Source organism: Mizuhopecten yessoensis, unplaced genomic scaffold (assembly GCF_002113885.1).
Source record: "Mizuhopecten yessoensis strain PY_sf001 unplaced genomic scaffold, ASM211388v2 scaffold10317, whole genome shotgun sequence".
Classification (NCBI taxonomy): domain Eukaryota; kingdom Metazoa; phylum Mollusca; class Bivalvia; order Pectinida; family Pectinidae; genus Mizuhopecten; species Mizuhopecten yessoensis.
This window is the reverse complement of record NW_018408486.1, coordinates 42,925-55,124: the sequence shown is the minus strand read 5'-3', so window position 1 is coordinate 55,124 and position 12,200 is coordinate 42,925. Positions and strand designations below refer to the sequence as shown.

Genomic DNA, 12,200 nt, shown 5'->3' with positions numbered 1-12,200 from the left:
ATAGAGATAGAGGTAAATAGATCACGTCTTCTAACCTGGTCCTTATACACAGTTGCCGGGTTTTTTTCTAGAGTACTATGGAGCATACCTGCAATAACAGATATATAAAATATCAGATAAAGGGGTTGAACAAGATGTGATACCCTAAAAATGAATTTAAGGTGAAACGTGTCAGAACTTGCAGGTTAGTTATTATTTTGTAGGTGGAGCTGGTCAAAAAAGACCTTTTCATTTATGTCTATTTTTTAGAAGCTATAGTGGGGGCGGGGGCAGTCTGGGGGTAGACCATCAACAGCCCTTTTGCTTACAGATATAGCACGAATCGTCGCCTGATTCAGGTTTGTGTATGGGATACATTTTGATTCCGCCATTAATAACCATACACTTTGTTTAAAATCAGTTCAATATAATACATAAAGGTCTAAAACGCTGATATAATGCACTTCAAATGTGGAAATTCGGAATATATAAAAAAAATCGTTTAATATATTCCTGCAGCATACCTTCCAATGAATGAATATTACACACATGCGCATTTATTAAATAAGTGCATTTTTTTATTATGATTTTCATAAAAAATGTATTTACAGTAACTTGAAATGTTAATTGAAAGGGCAAAGAAAGTATGACGTCAAAGCCGAACTTTGTTTATAGTTCAGATTACAAAACAACAAACTCGTGACTCGGTTATTTGCTGTTGAGAAGAAAGACAATTTAAAGATATATGCATATAACAAATTAAAAAAACAACAACAAAAGATTGAATATGGAGACATGTTTTAATTATATCTGACTCACAAGACAGACGATATCATTTTGAAATAAAAATTATATTAAACATGACAAATTGTAATAAGGGAACATTTCCAAACCTTTGTAGTAGTGGAATACAATGGAACTTTATGTAATATATAGTATATGTAATGAAATACAAATTAAACTATAAAACGTAATAAGGCTAGTCATATATTCATTTCTAATTGTTTGTACTCTTTGTCCTCAAGATGTGTTGACATCTATGATAATTTCCCCTCAAGAATGTCGCCTCCGGTAATATGATCTCATTTGCATGTTAAAGTTTTCAGAGATACCTCTGTTGTCTTATTCCACGCTAAGTGTGTCACTGTCATTCAAGCGGACTTTGTCAACGTGAAAAAGGTAAGTGAAAGTTTCTTACTAAGACTAATATTGAATATTTTTTCTCCTTTGGTAACACATACTCCACATGCCGTTCATCGTGTATATGGTATCACATCTCAATACATTTCATTATCAGGTAGAAAATGTATTACCGAACCTAGTCCATTCATCTCATGTACATTTCCCATCAGTTATTTCATAGGCATATTCCATGCGTATAAATTGTTGCCGAACGTGCTAATATAAAGCAATATGGTAATGATCCATGGGACTATTTTTAAAATTCTGAATAAATAAAAAGGTTACCTTCACAGGAACATGGTCAGTGATTATTATTATATTTTTAAATATATTCCTGTAACTGTCTGCAGTTTGTTATGTTATCTTAAAGCAATGAACATATGAACATATGAACAAGTATGTCCCGTCTCAGATAAAATAATAGAAAATCAAAAGAGAAACGCACAGTCGTATTCGTAATTTTCAGAGCTAACTGATGCACTGATTATAATGAGACGGTATAATGAGTAAATAGGACTGAAAGTATGTGTGTAACATATAAAACATCAGCTTACTGAAAAAACAACACCGCGTTGTACATTTAAGACGTAAAAGCATTTTGAAATGTGTAATTGCGCCCGGTTGAGTAAATGGTCGTGTAAAGGTTTTGTGCAAAATACAACAAAAGGTACAAGGCAGGGGTTTTATGGTAACCTACATGCACAAGAAACGTCGAATTAAGGAGATCAACAGTAGGTCTAACTATGTCAGGAATGCTTCTATGAGATGATTTATTGATCAGGATGACTCTAACTCTCAATAAGGAATTATATTACTTACCTTTTCTATGTTACCTGTCCCGCAAATCGTTCTCAATACCAACTGCATATGATGTGCTACTATAATCGACATTGAGCTACAGTCAAAGGAACATAACTCCTACAGACATACGCGTTATCTCGAATTCGATCAAAAGGTTCTGAGAGGATACGTGGTTTATTACATCATCAAGTGATTTGCCTGGACCAGTAACAGAAGGATATTCTAGAACTGACAGGATAATTATGTGCAAAGCTTTTGTCAAGTTTTTTAACAGTTGAGATATGTGTGTAACTTCTGAAATAATGTATTTAAATATTTACTACTTATAAGTTAATTAACGTGAAAATGTAAGGAGTGTTTATTGTACATTAGTTAAAAGGGATAATTGTTCATCTTCTGAAATGAATGAAAAAAATGACAAGAACAAGAAGAAATGGGCTTATAAAGACAATACATGTACAGAAGTTGCAATTTAACGACACTGATAAATAGGAAATGTCACACGCTTTTGTTTATTCTACTTAGCGAAGCAATGAACCTTTATCATTTGTAGTATAATGACGTTATATATATTACAGCGCTTCTCGTATTTATTCGCATTCCCTAATTAGGATAGCCACTGATTATAAAATCACAATATTTTTCCATTTTACTGAAAGCTGAGGCAATATGTCATAATGCCTGGAACTTATAAATGTCGGCAATTTACAGCAAAATGGAGTGCAAATACTCATACGGTTCCAGTATACATTAAGCATGTAACTAACCATCATTATGGAGTTGACAATTGCATTTGAATCAGTTAAATTCCATACCCTTTGATACAAAGCATATTGGTCAGATAGGCAATATGTCTGAATACACAGGTCTTATTAGGAACTTTTCATGATAAATGTGATTACAGTATTACGATGGGTTGGACAAAATGTCCGAAGACAATTTTGGTAAAGGGGAACTGATATGTGTTATGACAGCTTTATCTTAACGTATATCTACGTGATATGTTCATACCATAGCAGTATTGTTTATTATTTACGTGTATTATAAATAACGAGTAGTTTTGCCGTATTTTCTTATAAGATATCATATACTGTATCGTGACATGTTCAAGCTGTTTATCAAAATATGAAATAAATAACATAGCAATGAATAGATTATAAAGAAGTCTGTTATGACCTTAACACGGTCAAAACAAAAATACCGGGGTTCTTTCAACGTTTTATTTTGATTTTGTCCTGTTGAACACTGTAAAGTTGTTATAGAACCAAATACCTCACACTACAAAAACCTCAATTTCGGGGTTCCGGAGGGGTATGACTGAGGACGAAAACAAAATGTTTATTAAAAACTGATTAAATAGATCTGTCGATTATACACAAATTACTTGGTAAGCATGCCATAAGATAGTTGAAACACCATATCAAGAAATCTGGCAGCTTTTCAAACAGATATTAGTGCCTGTACTTATGCCCACATGCTCTAAAGCTTACTCAAGGAAAATACAGAACTAATGCCTTTCTTCCCAGTGTAAACAAACACCGGCTCTCCAACTTAGGATCAGTGCTGAATATATTGAGGCAGTTCCTGTTGTAAAAAAAACCTTGGGTACACGTCGATCTCCTAGAATTAAGAACGCTGGATTTATCCAATGGTTTATTACTTGTTTATGCGTGTAAGATTTTGATGCAGTTTATTCTTACCTCCCATTTGGATTTTGGTAATGATTAGCCATACTCAGAAGTATCAAAAGAGAGAACAAATTACCTGTGCTATATTTGTTGTATGAATTACATCTACGATGGAACATTTTTTTCAGTGTTCTCCCCAGAATGTGTTGATGCGCTATGGTATATATTTCCCTCTTTAATTGCAGCCCTCACTGCCAACCAATTATGCGTCGTGACCAATCTATCATGCGCGACGCCACTTTAAGAAGGAATTCTTAAAACAATATTAATATTTGATTTTTCATGAGTTGTCCCTCTGTATCAGCTGTCACGATCACTACAGTCGGCGACAAAATCCTAGTTCCGTTCCAAAATGTCGTTTTGTGGAAATAGATGTTTTAGAAAAGTAGCAACCATTTTTGTGGAATAGTTTTTTGCTTCATGAAAGTAAAAAGAAATCGGACAGGATGTAATCTGTTTATATCTGCATTTTGGTTTCCTTAGCGCAGACTTCTCGCAAATATAATGTCACCTAACATGCACGTGAAGATCAAACACCTGCATACTATTTGTATAGTGTAGATTTATGTTTTCCCCGTCCATTTAGATATTCTTCTGTTAATCTTAAACGATTATTATACATGTACTGCAAAGCTCCTTCAGTAAAGTTTGGACATTATGTAGCGTGGATAAAATGCATACATTTCTTACATGCATTCTTTACTATAGTGGTGCAGCTAACTTTCTGGCCATGCAATACATAGGTCCGTTTTTCACTCTGTGATGAAACAAGGTATTTTATTACCCCAGTTGCCAAACTCCACTTGGACTTGAACTGGTTTAGTTGTGTTTCTGATAAAATTGACAAATTGAAACCAGCATGACTTTCGAACATTATAGCGTAACGTCATTATTCCGTCGTCCTCGACGACGATTTGTCCGCAATTGTCAATTGAAGATTAATCTGTGGTTAAGACGGGCGGTCCCTTTTCTCAGAAAATATAAATGCTGCATATAAAAAACCACCTATCGTATGTTCGTATGAAAAAAACAACAGCAACACATATATGTTTGATATATATCAGAAAAGCAGAAAAAGTATCCTTACTGACAAAGAAATAATTTGAAAAAAATGTTCTCAACAACGAGTCTTTAGTACTTTCATCTCGTATTTATTAGATAAATACAAAATATAGTAATCATATATAATATATTTCCCCCTTCAAATGCGAAAAGAGAAGTTTATCGGTTGTACATGTAATGAAAATAATTGGACGTTACTCCAGGTAAGGAGCACTAAAAGATCGTTCTCTAGTGTTTTGTCGCAAGCAGCGGACAAGAATCCTGAATACAGATGAAATGATAAATATTTTTTTAAATTTTACTACTTTCAGTGTACGTCTCTGGCTCCGTGGTAGGTCTGTCTAAAATGAGAAATGTCTATTAGGACGTAACACACAAACACACCAAAGTGTATACAATTTAAATTTCAGTAAAACACGTGAATGCTTTCGCGATTAGTAAATAAACAAACGATTGTGCTCACAATCCCTAAATTTAAGTTTTGACAGTAATAAGAAATTGGATTGATAATAGTGACATTAAACAATTAAATTTACATCAATCATTAAACTATGACATAAGAAAATGGTTAAAAGAATAATAACATCATTCATTTGGTCAATAACCCTTTTTTAATTAACACGTTTAATGACGCATCATCAACCGGGCCACGCTGTTCAAAGCCTGGTTAGCTTAACGATAATTTAAGGCAAAATTTTCATCTAGTATATTTTCAAAAATATTTAAACTCAAAACTAAAATGATATGTATAGGGACTTAAAGTGTCATCTTAAGATATATTAAATTTATAACAAAAACATATTGGTAAAGTTTGAAAGATTTAAAGAATAATAAACTGCATTTAGAAAATTTGTATTAGTGACGGTGTTAAGCTGATATTGCTTTGAATAACAGAAATAACTTAAATTAATTACTAACGAAAAAGAAATCACACCTGAGAGAAAAGTACAATTATAATTTTCATTACAGTTGTCATCATGTGATAAATAAGCGAGTCATTTTTTGTTGGCGTTCAACATTATGTGTCGAGTAAAGATCTGATGTATTGCGTCTACTCAAATGATAGTATTAAGGAAATGTTTTTATTGGCCGGTTTCATGTTTTATATCTTTGTTTATTGATATATCAACATCTAAATGTAATCAACATCTAAATACATTGAGATGTATATGTAGCCATGTAAATCCTATTTCAATCATGGCGATGTATTTCAATTTACGCTGCAAGCTCCGATATAAAACTTACCATAGGGCTAAGAACATATTTAGATAAGTGCCAATTTGAAAATTGTCCTTCCGCCTCGTATAACATGTGACAGTCGTAGAACGTATACATTCAGATGACGTTAGGCTATAAAAGGCATTTCGTTTGCACTCACGTTAAAGTAATGTCAATATAGCAAATATTATGGAGAGCTTACTTAACCGGATATATAGTTGTGTGCTTCCATCGACTCCCAACATAAAGTCCTTCGTTCTACCAACTGAGGAAAAGTTTTCCTATTTATATTAATAACCCACTTTTACATTTGAGAACAAGATGGTGAAATAAAGAAGTTTTTGGAATAAATATGGTCAATGTCGATGGCTGCACGCTCCAGACATTAACATTATGCTCATAGTACCTCATTTTATAGACTGGTAACCAAGCACTTTTAGAATTCTGATATTCCTGATTCAAAGACATAAAAATTATGCACATAATACCTTAACTTATAGACTGGTAACCAAGCACTTTTAGTATACTGATATTCCTGATTCAAAACATCAATACTTTTTTCCTCTACTAGAGAAACAAATGTATAAATACTGATATCTTCTGTACATGAATCAGCTTCTATTAACGTGCCTGAGTTTCAACAGCTCTGGAATAAAAGCGTCATACACACAGAATAAACCGGATGGATTAGAAAAACAGAATTGCTCTTGACAATGATAGCTTAATGAATTTCAATTAGTAAAAAAAAAATGTAGTAAAAAAAATAAAAAATAAAAGAGATATTCAAGCTGAGAGAGAAGAATAAAAAAAATCAGCATTAGAGAGGTTTAGAAACCTTCCGTGTACGTGTACGTGTACGTGTAGGCTACACGTAGCCGTACACGTAAGGTTGCTAAACCTCTCTAAAATCGAACCTCTTGAAATGATTACATAGAACACCATGTTTGCAGCTGTGCATACAAAGTACATTTGTTCTAATGAACAATCGTTTCCTGTGAGGTGCTATTACATTATGTTCTGTATTGATTGTCTTCAAAAAAGGAAAGTTTTTGAAATATTTTTAAGCTCGTAATTAACTATGATTAATAACCAAAAAAAATCTCTTTCTAATTAATATTTCTTCAACATGCACGTGCGTTATTCGATTCATCTGCAATCCAGTTCAGAATAATAGAATTATAAATTTGAAAGAATGCATTTTATTGATAAAATATATAACTGATGTTTATACAATCTGTGTTATTTTAATTTTTAAGATCCAGTTGCCGTCTATGTAAAATTCGGCTATGTATACCTCAGTTGTGACAGTTGATTGAATAGCCCGCTACATAAATAATATCTGTGTGTATGGCAATTATGCATTCCAAGTCTTAACGTATTTTTGAAGTTCGGATACAACACGACAGATGCCATTGTTTGTTACTTATAACTTACAGGTCCAGAGAGATAGAATCAAGATAAAACATCTAATAGATAGGAAGCTCATATCTAATAGGTATATCATAGGTAAGACATCAATGGAAAGCCTGTGGTTTGTAGTGATGTTATTAATCGGCATTTCGTTAATTGATTGGTTGATGATGGAGTGCGCGAAGAATGGCATACATTGTATGAAATTAAATATATCTAAACATTTAGTGAAGTCTAATTGTCGCAATAGTATTAATTAATATATACACATCGTAGATTAAAAGGACGGATACAATTTGTGTGCATGATCTATCCAGTGCACGTTTTACCTATTGTTAAAACTATTCAAACTTTCGGCATTAACCACTTCAGCTGATAAATTGTTCCAATTTGTGACTACACGATTGCTGAAAATGTTCTTGGTGGTGTTTAAGCGGCATTGTTTCTGAAAGAGCTTTGGCTGGTGACATCTAGGTGCCGGATAAGTGGATTCAGTAAATAATTTAGACTTGTCTGCACCGTCCACACGACTCAGAATTTTGAACACTTGATTCATATCAGCCCGTAGTCTTCTATATTCAAGTGTGGGCAGTCTTAGTCGTTTTAGTAGATCTGGGTAAGGTAAGTCTTGCAATGCAGTTAACCTTTTAGTTGCCCGTCGTTGTGTGTTTTCCAGTGAATGTATGTCTGTCTTTAGGAGGGGTGACCATATTGTGGAGCAGTACTCAATATGAGGTCTGACAAGTGATTTATATATTAAAAGGAATGTTGATTGATTTAGAAATGTAAATGTTCTAAAAATAATTCCTAACATCCTGTTTCCTTTGAAGACGGCTGCAGACACATGTTCGCTAAATTTGAGCTGTTTAGCGAATATCGAAGCTGTACAAAAAGGAATGATAAACACATATCCGATTGGCAGATGTACAATTCCAATTGAGCTAAAGAATGTCTCTCTCTGATGCGAGAGTGAAGGCGACCGGTACATATGTACCACCGGTAAAATTAGAGCTAGCTATATTGAAATTCAGATAAATAATATTTATAAAGCAGGGCTGAAAAATTCAGATGTACGAGTAAAACGGAAATTTGTAACATTAGAGCCTGCATGATAGTTAATCATTGTCATCCATAGTTAACAAGAAACCTCATATTATTTGATAAACATGGACGGAAGTGAATGCAAAAAGTCTATCATAACGACTGCCTGCGTAAGAAAAGACCATCCATTTGATCATCATAGAGTTAATTTCAAATCAGCATTATAATGCAGTTTATCTATGTACGAAGCACTAGAAGACAGAAAGGCCTAGCGGAAGATCTGACAAATGTATGTTTTTATTCTATATTTTCCTTCGCAAGGACTTGTTTATTTATCATCTACTGTGTACTAACTTGCGATTGACAAGATCTGGACCGGGATGGAGAAGAAAATCGAAGAAATAACTGAAAAGCTATCATTTGTGCATTCAACTGTTGAAGACATTTATGAAATTTTGGTGACGTTACGACAATCTCCAAAATCCGTCACCAAGGAGACAGATTGTCAGATTTCAACACAAAAAGAGTTTCATAAAGATAAAGATGAAGCGTCGGTAAAAAAATCAGCAAAACAGGTGATCAATGGGCAATACCTGGAAAAATATCTTTAACCAGAGATAATAGGATTTTTGGAACCATTTTGGAACCATTTAAAAACGGCAAAGGTTGGGAAACACGGAGACTGTTTTTCCCGGGAAGTTTCGTCCGAGGAACATTGCTGGAGAAACTGAAACGGCAATTCTATGTGACTTCAGAGTGTTCTATAAATAAATATATAAGTGAACTCCGGTGCTTATAACACCCATCGATATTCTATTTTTGATACAGCCATAAATGAATATAATTCCTCCTCAGATTTTTCAATGAATTAATAAAATGATGGTTTGGTGATCCGATTTGGGTACTGTTACCTTATACGACAAATTCTTTTCAAAGCAGAAGCAGTATAGTATGAGAGAGTATTATTGTTTTATGCAGGGACAGACTCCCAAACATATATATATATCAATTTTGTATCAGACTCAAAACGATTAAATGATTTAGACGGTTAAAACATTTTCTTGGTTGGGATTGTTTTTGTAAGACTTGCTTCCCTTACATTAAAACGTTTCTCTGTGTTCTGAATGTTATATCTTACGATTCCAACCGAGCATTGTTGATTATGATCAATATGGCATTGTTAAGCTGTTGGTAGCAACTATATGTTTACATTCTCTATCTAATTCACTAAAGCACGGGAGTTGATAATTTTTAACTCGTTACAATTGAAAAATAGAATATTGAAACACTTCACCTGAAAAATATAAATGTTAGAAGCTCAAACATATATCGTCAAGTAAAAAAGTACAGATTTTTTTCTGATCGTTGAAAAAACAAGAACAATAAAATACGTTTTGCTAATTCACGTGAAAAATGTGGATGACATAGGGCTATTCGCTTGGCTTGTATCCGTTATTTACACATTACTAGTTCTTAAGCCTCTGGAACACACCGACTCATAACCGAATTCTTTTGAGAGTTTTCAAGACAAATTGAATAGGTATAGCTGTTTGCATTAGACATATAAGCAGTTTTAGAATTCGTATTTTTCTTGATTCAAAATATCAACGTTTGTTTATCCTCCTGAAATGAATAAATATTACTTTATATATATGATTATTTATTTTCCTACATTCTGTATGAATCACATTTGATTAACGTATGTCAGTTTTAACAGCCTTAAATGAAAAAGAAATTAACAGACATTTTTCAAATGTTATGTTTTGATGGAAGGCCAATGAATCTAAACTTTAACAGCCTTAAATAAAAACGACATTAACAGACATTTTTCATATGTAGTGTTTTGATGGAAGGTCAATGAATAATACTTATATTAATGAAATATAAGGCATGTATTATGATAAGTTCGTAGACTCTTTCGTTATGTGCATACAGATATAATGTGAACAGTTGTTAAGCAGTCCTAACTGTTACCAGTTACCTGTTAAATACAAGGTAACGAGACTACTTTCTGTAGCATTGGTCAATCGTGAAGGAGGTGTGAACCTTTTCACACAATTAAATTGTAATAGGCACATGTGGGATTTTCACATTGTTCAGAAATATAACAACAATAGACGAATGAAATGAAACATTGCTCATTAACCAAACAAACATTTTATTTATCACAATATATATTATACCTTTTATACAAAATGTTTGAATGTGATTTCCCACAAGCTAAAATCTAATATGACATACAGTTTCATACAAAAAGAGTGAACAAATGAAAAACAAACACTTTGGCATTCTATTTTATATATTTTTTCAATTTGATCCGGATGAGAGTTGATTATTTTGTTCACTTTTTTACAGTTGGCTTCCTTTACATTCATAAAATGAGGGAATTAGATTAAGGTCGAATGAGTGTATTGATAAACGGAAATAGGAAGTACCTCCCTAGTTGAAAATCCAATGTAGGGAGACAGAATCACAATTTCCGCATATTCTAATGAGTCTAGAGTTGCCGCCCGTAACTGTGTGATGAGTCATTAAGTTTATGTTTTGTCCATTGTTTAATCTTCAACTGATGAATATTGTATGTTTATTATTGACAGAACAGGGTGTTCTCTCAATATTAAAGTATTTCAAAGCAATCCAGGCATTAATTCAGGTGGGTTTTTTTTTATCAATGAGTCACATGTGTCCATTTTTCTGTAATTAAGGAAACCGGCTACCTATTTCACTACTGTGAAGTGTTTTTTTAAGAAAGATAAATCTTACATGCAATTACTATGTGTATACGGTTTTATTATATAATGTCAATTTCTAATCGTTTATAGAGAATTTATTTTACACAATTTCAGCATTTATTAAATTGATATACATTAATGCAATACTAATCTATGGCAGTATCATTTTTATTGACATTGTCTTTCATTTTTTTTCCTCAAAGTTCACTCCTTTTTACATAAATTTCCATTTAAAATCCTTAAAATTCTGACAACCTTCCTTTTTTTTGATGGCAGAAAATGTTTTTTACTTCAAAGCAATATAACTTCAAAATTTGAAGATATTCTACTGAGAAATGGTGAAACAAACCAATTACCTTAAAAACATATCAAAAGCATCAAGTGGACTTAATTGAAGCAGATTTTAACATATAATATTAGTGTGCATGCCTGATGTTCTTCAATAAAACTTTTTTTTTTTTTTTTTTTAAATCAATATATTTACTGTACATCATATATCTACAAGTAAAACTTATGTTTAATCAAAAAGACACATAAATATCAATATTTCAAACAATACCTTTTTCCTTTATGGAATCAAATTCCACAAGGCACGCTATTTCAGGTACTTATACATGGTTGTAGACAAAAAAACGTGATTATCTTTAACATCAGTATATATTATTATCTTTAATCAATTAAAGGAAGACACAGAAACAAGGAACATGTGTATGGTTGTTGATATGGAAAGTGCATTCGATAGTGTTAATCGAGAGCTTTTATGGAAAAAAATTGAACATTATGGTACCAAATGTCGTTTTCTTGAGGCAATCAAGTCATTATATTTTCATTTGCATGGCATTGTCATTATATAGCCTCTTTGAAAGCTGTGTCGTTGATGGGACTTTAATTACCAGGCCGCACGAGACACAAATCTTAGCGTTTTAATTACAACACTGACCGGAACTACAATATCCAATGTAAATTAACATGACGGCTACTGAAATATCGCTGGGCACTGTGAGACTTGACAATTTCATTGTAAATTTTTGTGCAAAAAAGAAATAAGAAATAAAAATACTTTTATTACAACAAAAATAGGACCAAT

At 32.7% G+C, this 12,200-nt stretch overlaps 1 protein-coding gene across 1 annotated transcript in view; it reads left to right on the top strand.

Annotated features, from left to right (window-relative positions):
- Positions 1-1,056: 1,056 nt before the first annotated feature.
- LOC110460104 overlaps positions 1,057-12,200 on the top strand; it is a 31,281-nt gene continuing 20,137 nt past the window's right edge. The window contains exon 1 of the mRNA XM_021512829.1: positions 1,057-1,158. The gene's annotated coding sequence lies outside the window, so the exon portion shown is untranslated. The remainder of the gene's footprint in view (positions 1,159-12,200) is intronic.